Consider the following 20520-nt stretch of genomic DNA (forward strand, 5'->3'; position numbering starts at 1 on the left):
TATGAAGGAGATCTTTAATGACAAATTTTACTTATTTTAAACATTGCATTTTTTTCAGTAATAAAGGCAGGTTCAAAACATGATTTCAAGATCTAAAGTAATTTGTAACTGCAGGTACCCTGAAAGCATATGTGATAATGCACAATTTGCATTAAATGAGGGTAATATCCAACTCTGCACCCATGGCTGGCTTTTACAGAAATTATTATTTCCAGAAATTGAAGAGTAAGAGAGGTATATTCATGGACTGGTATCATGCACCCTATTTTTACCTTCTGTTTTGGTATGTAATTTTCTATAATAACCATCTGTCTGAGTTACTGTCTCCACAATGATGTGGAAGGAGAATGTTTGTTAGAAACCTATATTATAAAAAGTTAAAAAAATATATCCCACTCCCTTTGGGACTTCTGAAGTCTTTGAGAGGTCAGTTGTGGTACAATAATTGCAGCTACAGTAACTTCAAAAAGAAAACACCTGCCCTATTGGGCTGGAAATACTGCTTTTGGCATGTTGATAAAGTGAGACTCAATTATGTATATGAGGCTGTTTCATCAAGTTAACAATTTTGAGAATTAATAATATGAATAAAAATGTCATTTGCCAAGGGTTTAAACAACCCATCTACAGATTATATCTGCAGATACACTGCAGTTCCATGTAAAACGTGCGTGCATTACAGTTTGGGTAATGTTTTGAGTTTTTAGTGTCTTCAAAACAAAACCAAAATCAGTCAAGTAATTGGGATGTAGAAAGGGACAGATGGGAAAAATCATTATAGAAGACCATGATAGAAAATAGCCTCTTGGTAGCAAGTGGAGAGTTTTAACAAAAATCTTAACAACTAAACTAAAAACTGAAAACAAAAACAATGTTTCCATGAAGGGCCTTTGCATGTACATGGAATGTGCCTTGATGCTAAGACCTAGGGTATAGCTACCCCAGGGCAAATAAACACACACCACACTGAACACACAGCTATTACAGTAAACACTGATACCTAGCTGATTGCAATGCAGTATAATTACATTAGGACAGCTTTTCACTTTTGCTATAGTGAGAAAGATTAGCTACTATCTCAAATTTGCGTAATTATGAGCAAAGCCTGTCGTAATTGCCCTAAGATACGTATTTCTTTATATACAAAGTCATTATCACTTAGCTGCCCTAGAAAGATCTAGAGGTTTCTAATAAAAGGCCTGAGGAACCAACTGTGTTTATCATTCACCATAAAGAATGTTCTTGGTGAAACCCTCTTCAGTAAGCTTTTAAATAGTGCACATCAAATCCCACATTTTTAAACGTTAGGGGTGGATCTATGTATTATTGGCACAAGGGCACAAAATCATGAGTTGTTCTCATAAATCTGGCTGTATGATGTAACGTGACTGAGTCCAGTGCTGTCCCCTGCTGCGATGTTCAGGCTTTTGCTGTTTGGGGTTTTGTTGCACTGGAGCACCTCAGGCAACAGGGAAAGGTGAGGTCATTACCTGGCATTCAGGAATGTAATTCGTTTTGTGATGTTGTGGAGACTTACAGAAAACACCCTCAGCTCTGGCCCAGCGCCAAAGCAGGTCCCCGGGGATACAGAGTGGCCTTGCCGGGTATCACAGCGGGATGCGGGCGTCCAGCAAACATCGCTGTCGGCAGCTGCTGCTCCAGGGGCTCGGGAGGGGAGCTGGGCCCGGGGGCCGCGCCCTGCTCTCCTCAGTGCCCGGGTCTGGACACCACCACCGGGTCACAGAGCTGTTCGGGCTGCGAGGCAGGGTCAGCTGGAGCAGGTGGCACGGGAACGCGTCCAGGTGGGTTTGGAAATGTCTTCAGGGAGGGAGACGCCACACCCTCCTCGGGCAGCTCTTTCAGTGCTGTGCCACCCTCAGTGAGAAGTTCTCCCTCATCCTGAGGTAAAACTTGTGTTTCAGTTTATGACCATTGCTCCTCTTCCTGTCGCTGGACACCACCGACGAGCATGGCACACGCGGAGCTGGCACAGTGCCCGGCCTCCCGCTCGGAGGTGGATAGCGGACAGGTCAGCGCGTCCCGCCGAGCCCCCCGGGCTGTGCGGGCCCGGGGCCGCCCCCCGCTCCGCCCGGGCCGTGAGGCGGCGCGGGCGCTATGCGCCATGCAGGTTCCCGGGCGCCGGCGCAGGCAGGTTCCCGGGCGGGCCCGCCGCGGTGTGCGGCGCTCAGCAGCCACACAAAAGAGCGGCTGCGGCTGTGGCTGCCCCGCTGCCAGGGACCGGCCCCGCCGCTGCACCGCGGTAAGGACCGGGGGCGCAGGGCGGGGGGCTGACCGACCGACCGACCGACCTACCGACCGGCGGCCGGGGTCGTCGCGGGCACCGGCGGCTCCGCCGGGGGTGGGGCGGCAGCATCCCGCGGGTCCCCTCAGGGGAGCGGGGAGCCCCCGGGCGCGCCCCCGCCCCGCGCCAGCACGGACGGTGCTCCCCTCGAATCGGGGCTGAGGGCTGCTCTCCCCGCGAGCGGCTGCCCCCGCCTCATCCCATTGTCATCTTCATCCTCATCGCTATCCCCATCCCCATCCCCTGGCAACAGAGCTGCCCGCAAGCGGACGGGGAGCCGGGCTGAAGGGGAGCCCCTGCGGCATGGCGGAGCGGCGCGGGGCTCCGGTACCGGGGGCTGCCGCACGCCCGCTTGTCCCCGCTGTGCCGGGGAGGCGCCGCCGCCGCCCGCCGCCAGGCGAGGGGAAACCGGCGGCGATCCCCTGGGCCGGGCTGCGGCTCCGCTCGGCTCCCCCGGGGCTGGGCTGCGGCTCCGCTCGGCTCCCCCGGGACGCTGCGAGCTCCGAGCCCGGCCCGGCCGCCTCAGCCCCGCCGTGCCGGGACGGCGGCTCCGGATAACGCGGGGACCGGCCGTGCAGCATCCGCATCATGCCAGCGTTCTGTGGGAGGGCGGGAGGCTTAAGTCCGTTTGTCTTACTGAGAATGAAAAGCAAAGCGAGAGGAGCCCTCCTGTAATGCAGCACCGCTCGGAGTTTGTATTTGGTTCTGATTTCATGCCTCCACTGTAGCAAAGGGATCAGAGCCTTTGATCTGCTCTTTTCCCGTTCCCTTCATCATGAGCTGTCTGGAGGGAAAAGGGTGTTCAGTTGAGAATACCTGATTTCTGTTGGGATAAACAGCATGAGATACTATAGCATGGTCTTTTTCTCTGTTACTGAACAGTTTTTTGAATATGTGTGACTGGTGCCTTGTATTGCCATAACAAAAGGGATGGGGGTGGAGGAAAGGAAGGGAATACTGCATTTAGAGCTGCATCTTGGAAAGTCAAAGACTGCCTTATTTTGCCTCAACTAGCAATCTGTGCTTTCAGATTTATGTGCTTTGCATCCTCAGTGTCGTTTTGGTGATTGTTGCATGCTAGTGAGAACATACAAGAAAAGAAATTTAAATAAAGACAAGAGATCACGCATAGTACAGAGATAATGTGCATTGCAGTGATGTTTATGAAAAGTCTGAAATTACTGTGACCAGCTTGAAAAATGCAAGTAGTGTTTTCAGTTGCATTACCTGGCCAAGGCCACCCTATAATCTTCCAGGAGGGGCTGGGAAATCTGTTTGCAGAAAAGGTATTTATCTATTATGCCTGTTACCCAAGAATACCTCACTACTTGATAAGTAGAACTGAAAAAGAGAAACAACTACTGTCATAGTTTTTTGTGGTTCTGTGTAAGCTAGAGTGTTTCCAATATAACATAGTTTTAAAGGGGAGGAATTCTAGTTTAATTCCTTATTGCCACTTAAAATAAAATACAGTATGTGCAGGTTATGTGTTTGAGAAGCTGAAGACTGACGTTTATGTTAAAGTATAAGATGGCAATTTATCATTGTATTATCATGGTTCTTCTCCATATGGGACAGACAAGAGGAAAGAGCTTCTCTTTCATATGTTGTTTTGCAAGAACAGAACTGCTAAAGTCAAAGCCACTGTCCTTAGTCCACTTGGGGCTTATAGGATTCATGCTGCAGAATTGTCCTTATAAACCCTGATTGTCAGAGTTTCTAAATTCTCTGATAGTTAGCCCTTTTCTGCACTTGGAAATATCTGAAGCTATTTTTAAAAATGCATCAGCAGCTACATTATTGCTCCCTCTTGATCCTCTGATAGTAAAGGAAAAGTGTTCTTGCAAAGGCCATAGATGCTCGGCTCTTTTAGTCAAAGTATTACAGTTCTAAGGAGAAATCTTGAAAAGCATGTTTTGTGCAGTTACTTGATTAATTCCAGTTCAGGCTGAGGACTGGACATGAATTTAAACAAGCCAGGTTTTTAAAAAGTGACCTTTGCTTAAGGCTGTGAACATGAGAAACCACTTCAAGAAGCATAATTTTACCACCTCTCCAGCTGTTCTGAAAAGAATATTTGCTAAGAAATAATTTTTGAAAATGCCATAGTTTAAACATCTTTCAGTTAATATTCCTGTGCTGAGGGTGGCGAAATTAGAGAAAGGGACCTGTTCCAAGCTACCAGCTCACAGAGAGACTTATGGAGGATTCTGGTTTTGTTAAAACAAATCTTGGTTGTAACCTTTGAACACATGAGGATTTAGGTGTTTCTGCAGACTTTTTACATCTGTTTCCCTTGTAATCTGTGTTTAAGTAAGCGAGGCAATAATTTCATGCTTTAAGCATTGCAGTGGTAGAGGCCGAGGAGCAGCCCTGCCAAAAAGGCCCAGAGGTCCTGGTGAACAGCAAACTGGACATGAACCAGCCACATCCCCTGGCAACAAAAATAGCCAGGAGCATCCTGGTCAGTGTGCACAACAGTGCGGCCAGGACTTCAGGGGAAGGGATTATTCCCTAATGCTCAGCACCCAGCAGTCACATTTATAACCCTGTGTCCAGTTTTGCTCTCCCCGGTTCAAGGAAGTTATTAAAGAACCGGGGTTCTGCAAGGCCACTGAAGTAGTTGGGGCTGGAGGCCGAGCTCTGAGCAGAGGGTGAGGGAGTGGGGCTTGCTCAGCCTGCAGAAAGGAAGGCTATGGGGGGACCTAACAGTGGCCTTCCAGTCCTTCTGAAGAGTTCCCCAGGGAGCTGAAGCCAGACTCAACACAGTGGCATGTGCTAAAGAACAAGAGATGGAAGGCGTATGTTGAAACAAAGGTTCAGACTGGATGCTTTGTCCCACAAGGACAATAATCATACATGGAGGCAGGTAGCCCAGAGAGGTTCTTTGGTCTCTGTTCTTGAAGGTTTTAAAGACCAGACTAGATAATTCCCTCAGCAAACTGATCAGGGCTTACTGATGACCTTGGTTTGAGCAGAATGTTGGACGAGAGGTCTCTGACATTCTTAACAATCTGAAGTGTTATGATTCTGTTAGCTCCTACCTGTACATGATACAAGAAGCAGACATGTTTCCAGAAGTCAGGTTTTTTAAGAAAGATTTAGAGTTTCCATTCTAGGACTAATCCATGCATCTCAGCAAAGATGGAATACAGTATCGTATGACACATTAACCTCTATTACCTGTGAAACAGTGCATTACATTAATACAAACTAATATCACGCTATTAACCTCCCAAGGAAGAGATACTTGCTTGAAATAAACAAAAAGAAGTGCATACTACTTGCAAGCAAGAGCTTTTACTAGGAGTTATCTTTTGGCACTACTACAAGGCAATTAAAGCCTTGCAACATTTGTGCAAGAGATGTAATGGTAGTTGTTACATCTAGAGAAAATAAAGCGCTGATGCAGTCACATGAGCTTCACAAGTTAAGAGGAAGAACTGAAAGCAGAATCAGAATGCTCTGGTTTTTAGACACTCAAAAACCTTGCAGTCTTGAGTCAAATGCTCATTATAAGTACTTGCAAATGCTTTTAGTCTACTGGTAAGAGTATTACATGTATGATTTTTTTTTTTTTCCCCTGAGGTCCCATGAGAACTGCGTGAAAATCAGCTCAAGACAGCACCATGTGATTGGTGAAGTGTGTAGTGCTTTAGACTTTTGCTGTCTGCAGGAGCTGAACATGCACCACTTAAGCTCTGTCATGGCATCCATGAAAAGAGGACTTCCATTCGAATTCTCAGTTTTGTCTGAACTTAGGTCTCATCTTGGCTAACAATACTATATTTTGGAAGAAAGGCCTTGCACAATTGGTAAAAAAAAAAATTGTTTGAGCTGTTTGTTTCTGATGCTGGTAGGTAAATGCACTGTCACTTGAGTACATGACATTCCTTTCCTTTTTTGTTGCAGTACTTACTGTCTTCATTCACATGCTGCAGCAGAGGAAGGTGATTTGCACTTCAAGAGGAGTAAGTTAGAGCTGAACAAAGATTGGTATGAAAACACTGGGATTAATAGGTGCTTCCACCTAAGCTAAAGAGGAAGACCTAGAAGCCCTGTAGGTAGGGATGACAAGGTAAAAGTGTAATTGTTCCCAGATAACAAGGTTATGTGAAATACTGCTGGAGGTACATGCTCTGAAGTATACTCATGCATGAAGTGACCATTTTCTTTTGAAACAGAAGGAAATGAAGAGGAAAGGAAAGTTGGCAAAAAGGTATACAAAATATGTCTGTTATAACCAATGTGAGGTTTGCAGAGTAGATAAGGATTTTCAAATAGTAGTACTTCTGCAATGCAGACATCCACTGATACCAACCCAGGTTTGCCAGTGGAAGCTGCATGAGGAGTATCTTGGGATAGTTGTCTGTATTGAATTATTAAGATGAAGTTTCCTTCAGAAAATAGCCCTCCTAGGCTTAATAATAAAGATTCAACCACATAGAAATTTGTATTGCTTTATTACTTAAAAGGCAGATTGAATATTTCCATTATTAATTGAATAGAGTTTTTGAACTTTGTTTTGTGCATTGACATTAGGAATATTTGTGAGCATATCACCAATTTGAATTATTTCCATGTTGCTGTAATTCCTTTTACTTTCTGAGAGATCCTCTTCACAGTTGCACTTCTCAGCTACAACCTTTGCATAATTCCCTCTTCCCAAGTCAATCATACAGTAATCTTGATCATTTTTGAGGATTGAATTCCTTTCTATTTCTGAAATATTCTCCAAGAGAGACCTGACCTTACAAGTTTTTCTTGTGTATGTATTCTACTTTTGTGTTAAGGGTTCACAGGATCTGACCCTTGAAGATTTAGTGTAAGATTTATTGTATTTATTAATATAATGAAGAATAAGTGTAAGACAGAAAGATTTAGAAGTCATTCACCTGAGTACAGAGGTTGGATTTAGCTAAGAATTCATAATGTCGTCATAGGAAGCACATTTACTTCTTTCTATCCTAAATGTACAAAACCACAACAAACAGCTCCCAACCCAAATAATAGTTCTGTAATGAGTGTTCTGGTGAGGATGCAGGCCTAGATTTGAGCACTGGAGTCCAAATGCCAAGGGATGTTCTGTAACATGTGGTGAGAAGCACCAAGTTCCCCAAGTTCCATAGGGACAGCACTGATCTAAGCACTATTGTAAGAACCTCCAAGAAGGAGTAGCTGTGTTTGGCATTCGCTGTTCAGGTTCAGTGAAGTAGCTGATCTTTATGTGAAGAATGATAAAGAAAATAATATTCCCACAATGCCATCCACATCTTTACTGCCTTCGTCCACTACCCATAAACAAAGGTGCTTGGGTGGACTTTCTGTTGCCTGCTGTGCCCTTCAAGATCAGATCAGAAGTGTTAGTTAACTCTGCCTTTTCCTTCTCCAGCAGCATGGTAAAGTATGCCTGAGATACTGGATGAACTGAAGAGAGTGAGTGTTGCACAGACCAGATTCTTTTCTAGAATGACATAGGATTTTTTTTTTTTTTTATCCCAGTGAAATCGTATCAATAAATTAATGTTACTCTCAAGAACCACTGATACGAGCTACCACAAAAATATTTCAGGGCAAGGGAAATTGCACCCTTTTGGTTTAGTCAAATCTTAAAACAGGTCTCAAAACTCATACCCTGAAAGCTGAGAAATGCCTTTTCAACACATCAGGGGGAGTGTGTGGAGATGGAATTGCTTGTTTCTCATGCAGCAGCAAGATTGCTTCAGAGCTATTCTCCTCAAATCCATACCAAATCTCTCCTGGGAATGAAATCTTGTGTTAAGTACTGTTACTACATATGTGTGTGTGTATATAATATATATATGTATGTGTGTGTGTGTGTGTGTGTATATATGTGTGTGTGTGTGTGTGTGTGTGTGTGTGTGTGTATATTTTTTTTTTTTTTTTTCCCCCCCTTCTCCTTCTTCTAATGTGTAAGGATGATCATTCTGACTGGTATATGGTTTCACAGGGTTGCTGTGCTATCTTGAGTTTTGAAGACCACTACGGCTACTAGTAGATGAATAATCATAAAGGCAGTTACACAAAGACCAGAAATCTTTCTGCTCTTATAAAATGATCCGGTATAGGAAAGAAGCAGACTTGCATGGTTCCAAATTCTTACTATGCAGCATAGCATGTTGTTGCCATGCTACCAGATTGCTTGCCTTGATATTTAAATTTGCCCTTAGATTTGTATTTAAAAAGAATGAACTGTTAGCAGTACGTTGAAATATAAAATAACCAGACAAGACATAAGCCTCATCAACAATTTGTTCATGGTCTTTTGGCCCCTACATGCTTTAATTTTCTTTCCAAAAATAAACACCACCATCACAATAAATCTAAGATATGCATGAACCAATGAAATATGTAAAAGTTCCATTTGGGTGTGCGATAAAGGTTTATATCAAAGGAGGAATATTGATTATACTTTCCATACTTAAAAAAATATGCACCTTGCCTGCCTAAGTGCCTCTTACCATCTTTTGTCCTCTCCAATTTAGCACGATAAAGGGAAATCAGAGTATGATATTTTCTTGTTATTGATGTATTGTGGAGGAGAAAGGAACATTATTCCTATATATGTGTGTGCAGATATATATAAAATGTCCTTTAGGCACAAAATCTTGTGTTACTGGAAGACAACTCTTGGTTAGCGATAAGGCAGCTTTAAAAAGAAACTTATCCCTGTGATATTCTTAGCCAGTCAATCAGTGTGGCTTTAATGATGTAGAAGTATTTGACATGTTATTGCCCAGGAGATAAGAGCTGTTGCATACTAGATGAATGCAAGGGAAGGAATTCTGTTGGTGACTAGAAATTCCATGTTCAGTGATGCATTAGAGACATAAAATGAGCACTGGAAGGGAGCACTTCCTAGTAAATAGTGATGTGCATTGTATTGCTGATTCCAGGATTATGAAGGTTGTTGGTAGCAGAATTTTTCATTTCTGGTTAATGACTACTTGCTTTATTGATTGAAGAGTTGCCATGAAAATGTTTAGTTTCAGGAATGTGTCTTTAAGTCAGTTGGTGGGAATTTTTTTGTTTGCTTGGGTTTTGGTTTAGTTGATTGGCTTTTGTGTGGGTTTTAAAAAAAAAATAATTAGAGGGTTTTCTTTATATTTTCAGTGGTAGGTGGAAGTCTCAGTTTTCACCAAGTAAAAGATATCTGTTGTGATACTGGCTGTTTTCAGTACTTGGAAAGAGACCACCTTAAAGTTTTTCCACATCTATTCCATACCTATCTGCAGTGATAATAAATGATCTGTTCAGCATATGTTTAATTTGGTATTTGTCCTCCATGTATTTTTCAATTTATACGCATTATAACTGACCCACCAACTAACAGATAATGATTTGGGGGGAAAATGGATGGGAATTATATATTACAGCACTACTGTACCTTTGCAACTATATTATTTTCCTTCCTGTGCATATATCTAAATTTGTTTTTAAAGTTTTAGGTCACAGTTCAGTAAAATACCTTTTTCTTGAGCCAACATTGATTTAACTTAGATTTGTTAACATTTTTTAGTGTCAGGACTCTTATGATATTTCATGGTTTAGTTTAGGCTCCAGCTGTTGGTGTGTGAGAATCACAGCTTTGAGCTTATAGTCAGACAGGCTCCAGGAATGAAGAAACTATGAGTGTGTACTTTAAACATTTGTGGGCTATATGATACCTTTAATTCTGGAGTTCTTGTGATTTGCAGTGCTGCAGCAACTGTAGTAGAAACAAGTTCCTAAATATTAACCAGCACCTTTTGAATTAACTAAGCTCGAGTTACCCGTTTTCTTTCTGATGGTACTTAACATTGTCATAACCACTCACGACAATACAAACAAGCCAAATGTCATCCAGAGTTTCTGAACCAGCTGTTTTATCAGTGAACAGTCCGTGGTGTTACATACTTTCCTCTATTCAATGATATTCCTATTTAAAGTAGTAATTAATGTAGTAACCTGCTACAGTATTAGTAAGCCCCACTGGAAGGTTAGGACACAAAAACTATTTATTACTGCTCTAAGTTTCCCACCCTCCCCGTGCCTGGGCACAATGAGTCTTGTTTCTTGACAGGATGAAATCCATATTGTCTTTAAGACGTTATCTCTGTCCTCATCAGGTAAACTCGTGACTAACTGTGGCTGCCAGCTGAGGTTGACCCTGACTGTGAGGCTGACACCTTGTGCCACGTTGGTCACGCTGACACATTGACAGTCAACTCCTCAGGCTGACCCTGTGGCAGTCCTTGCTCCTCCTCAGAGGCTGGGCGGGATGGTCCTGTGCCCGAGCTGCAGGCCAGGCTCCTTGTCACAGGATCATCCCGAAGGACCTTCATGCATTGTAAGGACGAGAAATGGGGGAAATTCAAACAGAAATTCCTAAACAGTAAAGTTTGAAGTTTACCATACGTGTGGAACTTAACCAAACACCATAGTAGCATCCTGAATTAAATGGAGGTAATTGGAAAAAAGAAAGATAAAAATCTGTTGTAGTGGAGCCTAGTCCTAGTGCCTAGGACCCCTTGGTAGAAGGCATTTAGAAGACAGTAGTCAACTGTCTTGGCTCAAAAGACTGACCTGTCTAAATAGACTTTAGACTTCACAGTTTGGTATCTTCTGTTTAAATTAATCTGACAGAGGAAAAGAAGAGTGTCAAAACGTGGTACCAGCCCAATATAGCCTTATGTCATGGTGGCAAAAGATTGTAAAACCCTGGATTTAATCAATGACACGACAAAACATTTACTGAAAACCTGAATTATAGGTGTCTGTAATTATCGGAGAATATAACTTAAATGTACCTAACTGGAAAATCTTAATTTGGTTCTGCTATTTAGTTGAATTTTGTATTTAACCTTCTTCCTGGGTTAAACTATAGAGATAAAAATAATTACCTTTGTAGATTAACATATTAAATATTTTGCCTATGTAAATATGAATAGCATGTGGATAAAAAGTTCTCTGTGCTGGAGACTATAAAAGGATGGCTTTGCAGTTATTACATGATTTCCATTGTTGTTTTCTTTACTAGCACTGTGTCACTGGGGGTGGGAGTGGGGGTGTGCTTGATTTTTAAACAAACTCCCCAAAGTCTGCTTTTTTCATTTTTCAGCTGTAGACTTATAGGGTTTTTTTAAGCTCTTTGTGGCAGGAATGTTTGCAGAATACTTAACATGATGAAATCTTGATTAATGGACTTTTCCACAACACACATAATTTAGGATTTATTTGCCCCCAGTTGAAAGTTGTTGCTATAGCAAATACAAGACGAAGAATTAAATGAAAAGGAATATATAATGTGACTGGTCAGGGTTTGCATCTGGTAAAGGGGCTGATATCAGGAGGCACAGAAGTTGATTGTACCCTTGCAACAATAGACTACATAGGATGGTACAAATTTGGATCCTGCAGGGAAGCCTGACACTCCATCGGGAAAGCCCAGGAGAGGTGCACAACACAGTGTTAGGTTGTTGTTGTTTTACAGTGTGGGCAATTTCTGTTATTAAGGGACTGTGACACATCTTTAAGTGGCTGGAAGTTGACTTTGATTTGAACTGAGTGCAGCTCAAGAATCTTTCAGGACTTCAGTTTTGCTACGAGCTGCAGCCTTGCCTGCAGTGCTCCTGTCCCTGGGAATGTCCCACAGCCCCAGCAGGACTATGGCTGCCTGTTGCTGCAACACAGCAACTTCTGGTTGCCACCAGGAGACTGACATGGGTGGTTGTTCAGTTCATTCAGCTGTTGATAATAATTAAGCTTAGAAAGGTGAAACAGAGTTGACCTAATGATAGAAAAAATAGAAATTGTTCCAAGTGTTAGAAGAATTAGTCTGCATTTGACTTTCCCAATGAGCACAACTGTTCTATAATTAGTAGTCTCCAAGGATCATATTCTGCCAGCCATAGTACTTTGTCATATATCTATGTATTTATGCAACTTAGACATTACTTACTTTAAACTAGATATCAAAATTTATATGCCTATTGCCTTGGGCATCAGTTGAAGACAAACCAGTCTATTTATGAACAAACAATGAAATTACTGAATAAATCAGCCAGACTCATACTGCCTTTACATTCGTGCCTCAGTAACCACTTACTGCATGTTTAGTGATGAGAGATGCAGAGTTCTGAATTGGAAAATTCATGGATAACTGCAAAATAGACTGACCCACAATGTACCAATGTGATGCCTCAGTGATTTTCAACTGTTTCATCTTTAAATGAAAAATGCTAATTCTTGAAGGTCTTAGCCAAGTGCGTAGGTACATTTACTGAGAACCTAGGAAATGCATGTTTATTTAATTACATTATGCAAAACTTTCTCTTACAACAAATGAAATAAAATGTTGGGGAAATTCTTGTTTTCATGCTAGCTTTTTAATATATGTATTTCTAAAGATATTAGGATATTAGAGAATATTATTTTAAATATTCCCCTAGTCCTTTGCTAGTCAATGTGTCAGGTATGGAGCATGAGGCTTCTTGTGTGTAGGTGTCTTCCATACTGCGACCCAGCTATAACCTTGGGGTACAGCAACCTTGCACTGCAGGATTAGTGCCTTTTCTCCAACAGATCTGCTCCATAGAGTTTTTTCCTGTGTAATGTCATTATTTTACATGCTGCAGTTAAGCCAGCTGCAGTCAAAACCTAATCTCTTGTTTAGGCCAACTCTAGATCTAATTAACCCTGCTGACAGTGCATCTTGTTCAATCACAGAGTGCACTTCCTCCTAGAGAATGGCTGAAGCTGTATTAATATATTTTAGAATATTGTCTAACAGTGAGTTTTCAGTGTTCTCCCTGCTCCGTGATGCGCTGTTGCCTGCTTAGTCTGTCAGTTACTGATAGGGAAAGTCTATGTACCTGTGTGTGAAGAAAAGGAAAGAAATCAGCCCCAAATTCATGCCAAGCTTTCCACATAGCTGGGATTTTGACAGGCCACTAGAACTCTCAGTGTTCCCATCTCTGGCAGAGCACAGGATGGCAGAGAAGACTAAGAAGAGATAGCCAGCTATCAACTGCTGTGCTTTCATGAAGTTAATGAGCACAGAGGACTGACATGCACACAGTCCAAGATTATTCAAGGGACTAAAAAGATACAAATAGTATAAAATGAGCTGCCAAAGGCTCATGCCAATCTCTTCTATAATTTCTGCTGGAATATTTCTATTTACTCTTATTTTCATAATGACAATATTTCAGCTTTATCAGACACCTGTAGAGAATAGGATCTACTGTCTCATTTAAAAGAGTTGCCCTTCCCTATAATGACTTGGCAAAAGTGAGATGAAAATTCAAGTTATCAACATGAAGGTCCAAAGGAAAATGAATGTTTCCTAAGACCTTCAGCAGGCTGATGTGTAAGGGAAACTATGCTCAGAAGTGATTAATTTATGGTATATCATCTCCCAGCATCAGGCTTGAATCCTACAGATTCTGTTGTGTTGTTACAGAAATCACCTAAAATCAAGATGCTTTTTTCCAAAGCTGGTCAGAGACTTTAACAAATATTCAGTTCATTGATTTTGTCACCAGAACCACTCAAGATAGGGAATAAACTTAAGGGGTAAACAAAGGGATTGCTTTGTTCCCCTGCTTTGTCTGATGAAGCTCAGTTTTTCAGCTTTCAACATCTCCAACTAGACAAGATTCACACACCTCTTTTCTCCTTTACAAGCCATTAGGATCTAATGGGATAAGATCTATACATCAGAGTCTAGACAGCTAATGATGCCTCACTTCCTAGCTGTAAGTGGAGCAATTTAAACAACACAGTTAATACCTACAGCACAGAAAAGTCTGTTAAATCAAGAATTACACTTGAGTTTTTCCTGCAGATTTTTTGAAAAGGGTTTTTGCACCTTTACTGAAAAACTTTTTTAAACTAGAGGGTAGACACTTGAGATAGCCAAAGTCACAGTTTTTCAAAGAATCCTTTAACTATGGGCTACACTTGAGATAGCCAAAGTCACAGTTTTTCAAAGAATCCTTTAACTATGGGCTAATTGCATATTTTATTTCATCCAAGATGAATGTTGTTTGTACTTTATGTAGCATCAGAAAAGATATGAAACTTTGAAATCTTCTGTTTAGGCAATGAAGATATTGAGGGGAAAAAGAAGGAAAAAAATTAGCTCAGTTCTCCAAAATAAAAGAACGCTGTCTTTGGTACTGCAATTTCACAGATAGAAATCTGCATAGACTGGTCTGTTTATCTCCTCAAAGCTCTTTACATAACTGGCACTTTGTCATCCTCTGTCTATAAATTATAGGCAGTCATTGCTGGAGTGTCTGAGTAACCAAGCATAGGGTTTGCTGCTTTGCATATAAATGGAGCTACAGTCCCGGATCTATGTGAACAAAAATACGGACATGAAGGCATTTTTGCTCTTCAGCTCAATAACAGAAACCCCCCACCCTTAATGCCATACATCTGTGGATACTGGTATAAATATGAAGCAGATAACCTCTTTGGTTCCTTTATAATGGAATGATGGAAATTGATTTGGGAGAAAGATGTGATTGTATAAATCACATCAAACCAAGTACAGATTGTTACAAGAAATGGGCAAATTTAGTAAGAAATTTTGTGTCAAGTGTTTTTCACTGACTTGGTGAAGAGAAGACTTTCTTCAAATGTTATTCTTTGCATTGATAATGCAATAGTAGAGACAGTTTACATCTCAGAAAACTCAGTCTGGATCAACCCAATTTACATCTTTCCTAGTGTGACACTACAGTAACATCTGGAAATAGATCCTTAAATAGAACAGGAAATCAGCTTTATCTAAATATTCACCTTTCTAATTAACTTTTCCTGACAGAACTATAAGATCCTGGTCTTTCAATATACAGAGCATGCTTTAGCTGGAAGATTTAAACATCTGTGTAAGTGCTTGGTACTTTTTTGGAAAACAAAGATCTGTCTGTACAACCAAAAAGCCAAGCTGCAGAGAACCAGACTTCAAAGGAACTACAAAATTCTAAATGTAAAACTCCACCTACCCCAACTGAGAATAAACAATGATATCATTACTTAAATTATACTGGTGACTGTGGATGATCCATCCATAGCTGATTGCTTCTTTTTAATGGCATTAAATAATTTGCATTGCAAATTATATGATGGTCGGCTATTTTTTTTTTTTTTTCAACCAAATCAGGTCAATTCCACCCAGGTCCTCTATATACAACAATCCAATAGTGAAGAGCATTTTGGCTACCCTGTTTTTCATCTTTTGTTTGCTTAAATTATTTTCTGTTGGGCATAAAGGACAGATATTTTTGTAAGTTCACTGTTGGGTTTCACAGATGTAGATTTAAGGAGATTATTTATGCTTTAGGATTTAACATCTACCAACATGCTGTTCATTTGCCTGGATATCACAGGGGACTAGTTCTTTCATTGGCAATTTATAAATCCTCATCTTCAGACTTTGGTTTTCAGATAGCTGGATGTTTGAAACATCCAGCAGTTATTAATTTAATGAATTTTATCTCAGATGAACTAACAGTGTTTATTCAACCAACATGATACATGGTAGGTCCAGGGTTTTGTTTTTAAATTTAAATAGAATAGGTAATGCTAATCTAGTAGGTTGTTGAGGTGTCACCTTGGGAGCCCTCCCTTGGTTTGATGCATGTTTGATGAAGAATGCTGTTTACTTGTGTCCTTTACTGATAAATTTGGTGATTAACTTTCCAAAAGGACAACAGCGGAAGCTCAAAAACCCATATCCAATGCTTTTTCCTTCTAAAAACCTTGCATCTGGAATAAAGAAGTCAAAATTGTGCTCTGTATGCCTTTAAGATCCTAGGTCTTTGCAAAGGTGGTAAACAAAGATGTGGCTGAGTCTCAGTCAAGTTTGTTTCATGATACCTCAGACAAATACCTGTAAATGTGTCTGCTGTGGCTCATATAGAGTCTTACACTCCATGCAGACCAACTATTCACATTCCTGCAGGAGCATCTCCGTACACTATGTTTGATAAATAAATCCTTTGTTCCCTGTAGAAGTCTAGATCTGAGATTGTATCAGTTTCCAGTCCCGTCGTACCAGGGACAGAATTGCCGGGTCCAGGGAGAACAGGAGCTCTTGGACATTTGCTGTGCAGTAAATGATAACCTGCTCATAAAGCAGGATGCTTGAAACATTAAAATGTGAGAACAGAAGGTGACATCAAAATGAGAGCCTTGCTCGAAATGCCCGAGTTAGCAAAATCTCTATGCTACTTTCCAATATGTTGCCTATTCTTTTGTAATTAAAGCTTGAAATTATTTTTATACGGTGCAGTGATTGACTTCAGAATGAGGAATTTAAAAAATCCCTATGAGAGAAAGCTTCATAATAATTAATATTATTATGCTAGAAATTTGAAAGTAACCCCGTTTCTTTCTCAGTGGTTTCTATCCTGTTCTTGGCAAGCATTTTCCTGTGCTGTGTTTCTTGTGCTATGAGAGCCATTCTGGATTGCTGATAGGCTCAAAACTCAAGTAGTTTGTGTTCAAATGACCAAATGCCTTGATTTAATAATTCTGAGCTGGGTTACTAGCTTTCAAAATGAAGTCTAGCATTTTACAGGGGCCTGCAGGCCCAACTATAGTCTTACCAAGAGCTCACCCTGTGTTCAGTTTTCTTTGGACTGTGAAAAACCAACAGAGGACAGAATTTCCCCATTGAAGTTTTATTACGTTTTCAGAGCTACTAAATAGAAAATGCATATCCTGTTATATTGTAATTTTGTAATATAATGCATCTTAGGCATGTTTTGGTACTACCAAGTACCACCAGATTATTAGTATTTTATGGAACTTTCTTCCACCATTTAAAAATTAATACTTTATCTTCTCTGATATTCAAAGATAAAGCAGAAAGAGGACTACGGAAGAGGCAAACAGTCGTGTATCAATTCTGCACCCGTGCAAAGGTCATTTTCATGCTCTAGAAAGCTAAAAAACCCTGCAAGATAAAGCCTGCAGCATGTAAGGAATGTTGAAACAGGAAAGACCAGAGGCAGAACCTCTGGATCCATCTGCTGTCCTCATGCGTGTAATGGGAAGCTTGAGCAGATAATGCAGAGCAACTGGGGAAAAAAATCATTTCACTTCCAGAACTGGCAAATCTCCCCATTACACAACACACGTACAGTGCTATACTCTGACAACATAATTTGACCTTGAAAAAGTCAGTGTTCTCCACAAACCTCCAGAAAGTATTCTTTGCATAGAAAGGTTCTTGGGTTTTTTGCATTTAAAAGAAGAATTCATTATTCCATGCAATGTCCGTGTTTAATTTTTTACATCTCCGTGGTGTTTGCTACAATTGCTGATACAGATTTCTACTGTTTTCATATAGTTGCAGCTGATCCTGACTAGAATTACTCTTGTTTTGTTTCATAGTTCTACTAAAGCTTTCAATGAGATCTGTTCATGAGGCATCTTGTACTACACACAGAAGCACCCCAGGGCATTGTATAAATTAATATTCCATCCATGAATGTAGCTAGTACTTAATTTATCATTTGGCAGTGAGAAACAAGAGACTAGATTACTGATTAATTGTAATGAAGCTGAACAGGATGCTCACGTGTATGCTGAAACAGACTATTACTGTACTAGTGACAGCCTTTGCAATTGACAACCTGTTTTAGTAATGTTAAGTCGAGCAGTTGAAAAAATAAATAAGAACAGTGGTAAATAGTACCAGTATTTTTAGTTTAGCTAATTAAAATTTTATGACCGGCATAGAGGATTTGAGTTTATGGCATCTTCAGATTTGGCACGGGGAAATAAGAGAATTCTCAAGAGCTAACTTCTGCTATAACCTGTCATATCTCATTATGCTGTTTCCAACTCTGTCTGATTTAAAACAAAACAGACTTATAATTTATTCTTCATTAAAAAGAAGAGAAAAGAAAGCCCAGTAACTGCAGCCAGGAATTACATCTGAAATTATACCATGATAGCTGCTGGCTGTTAGGAGCAATTGCATCCAATGATCATCCTAAGAATAATTGTTTCTTGCCTCCTAGGAAGAAACTTCAGAAAAATACCATAAGGAAATATTAATGGATTTCAATAGTTACCTGATCTGTAGTTACCAAATGCAGTCTAGATAAATACAAGAATGTGCCTTCTTAAGCACACAGACAAAAAATGAATGAGCAAATCTCTTCTATTGGAGAGCGTGTGTGTGTGTTCCACGGAAAGAGATTCTCTTGAACCTTTTCACCTGGGCTTCAAACATCTCTGCCCCAGGAATATCTCCAGTTACATTTGTGAAAACATGGCTGCTCTGTGTTAAAACTCCCTTTAGGTTTTAGATTTTATTTTAAACCAATCATAATTTAAAAATAAAAATATAAGGCTTTCCTTCCTAATGAATTCTTGTGCAGTGTCACAGGGCCATACATAGCCTGATGTAAATGTGTCATCCTTAACTGATGTCTGCAGCAAAGATATACAGCTGTGCGAAGGACAGTGTGGGGTAGAATTGGCTCTCAGCCTTGGGATGAGACATGGACACAGCCAGCAGTTAATTCTGTAAACCTCTGTCAGACACTGTGGATCTAATAAAGACGATGGCAGAACAAAACTGACAGTCCTTTAATCCAGTTTCACTGCCACCGTCTTTAGCCAAGACTACTCGGAGTTTTCCATTTGTGGGAGAAATGTGATGAAGAATAGTGATAAAAACAGTGTATCAAATGATTGATGAATTCAGTTATTTAGAAGTACTAAACTGTACATCTATCCAGGTGATCAGTGCTAGTGAAAGGAGGCAGCTCTGGGCATGCCCCATGTAATCTCAGAAGGGATAAAATGCCACAGTTGATTCACAAAGACCTTGGAAAATTTGGCTTGTGTTTTGTCATTGTTCCACCAGTTAGGACTTACTGTGTTGATCAGTGGATTCAAAGTAATTCTACAGCATTTACTATTGTTACTGCAGAAGCACCTTTGCATTTAAATGGAAGGAATACTTTAATTCTTCTCGGAGAGACGAGACTGGACTCTCCAGCATGACTTTGCATCTCCCTTTAAATAAACAGCTCGTATCTCTTTGGAATAGGAACGTTATCCATGAAGGAGTGACCATGTGTCACTTCCTGCTCTTCTGACTAGCTTTCATTTACTGTAGTCTCATAGAAGACATTATTAATTACAGATTTCCTTAATGTACACTTTGATTTTATAGTAAGAATAGGAGTTAGATTCCTGCAGCGTGTGCTTCTGCTTTGGAACAAATTTTTTTCATTTGATTTGCACATTGGTACTTTGTACTGCTGTCTTTTTGTGTCCTATAATTTTCTAGTCAGTCATCCTCCTATATTAGCTTCCTAATTCCACAACAACAACAACAACAACAACAACAACAAAAAAAAAAAAAAAAAAAAACACCACCACAAAACCAAAAAAACATTCCTTAGTTGATCTGTTGCAAATAGATTTTAAAGACATAGCTACCTGTGTTGCTTGCTCCTGATGTGCTGCTTTATACTTATGCTCCATTTCTGCCTCTCATTACTCAAGTGCTCTGAGCCTTCTTCCTTAACTTCAGACATCAGCACTCCTGACAGATGTGAAATACAGCAGTCATGTTGAGAAGAGCCTTTACTGGGTTATTCAGCTAATTCCTCTGCATCATGTCATCATTTCAGTGCTAAAGAGTTTTGAAGAAAAGGCTTAAATTTACCTGAACTTAAATGAAAAGTGAAAAAGTACAGAAAAAAAAATCTCAGATCAGTCTTGTCTTGAATAAACAAAATCTGTTGCCTTGATGCTGCAGGAGCACAGTTGTAGTCTATCAGGCCGGCTGAAATTGGAAATAGCATTCATGTTTGTCATGCACTATAATCAAATTGGATGCAGATTGGCAGACCTGGACAACAATGACTGGATGTCATCAGTTATTTTTACACTGCACAGAGTGTAAACAGTAGTGGTTTGGGCTATAATGTAGTGGATTTTTGCCAGAATTTCCTTCATTATCTCTAACTAGTGTCATGCAGTGATTTTCTATGCAGAGCAGCAGCTGGTTTATTTTCTTCTAACTGCTTGCCATACCTTTGTTTCTGGATGCAAAGAAAATATTTCTCAAGATGGCAAGTAGCAATTCAAGAATAGAAAATATTGGTTTTGATAGTTTGAGACCTACCTAGGTGCTAATCATCAGCCCTTTGAGCAATTTTAGAGCCTTCAAGTTT

At 40.4% G+C, this 20520-nt stretch overlaps 1 protein-coding gene across 5 annotated transcripts in view; it reads left to right on the forward strand.

The window, feature by feature from the left end:
• The first annotated feature begins 2133 nt into the window (after positions 1-2133).
• Positions 2134-20520, forward strand: part of APBA2 (amyloid beta precursor protein binding family A member 2) — an 89065-nt gene continuing 70678 nt past the window's right edge. For 2 of the 5 annotated variants that reach the window (XM_040076992.2, XM_040076995.1), the window contains exon 1: positions 2134-2260. The gene's annotated coding sequence lies outside the window, so the exon portion shown is untranslated. Of the gene's footprint in view, positions 2261-6214; positions 6274-20520 lie in introns of those variants that run through there. The other 3 variants (XM_040076993.2, XM_040076996.2, XR_009208278.1) reach the window with 3 other exon arrangements.

The sequence above is a fragment of the Hirundo rustica genome, chromosome 13 (assembly GCF_015227805.2).
Source record: "Hirundo rustica isolate bHirRus1 chromosome 13, bHirRus1.pri.v3, whole genome shotgun sequence".
NCBI lineage: Eukaryota > Metazoa > Chordata > Aves > Passeriformes > Hirundinidae > Hirundo > Hirundo rustica.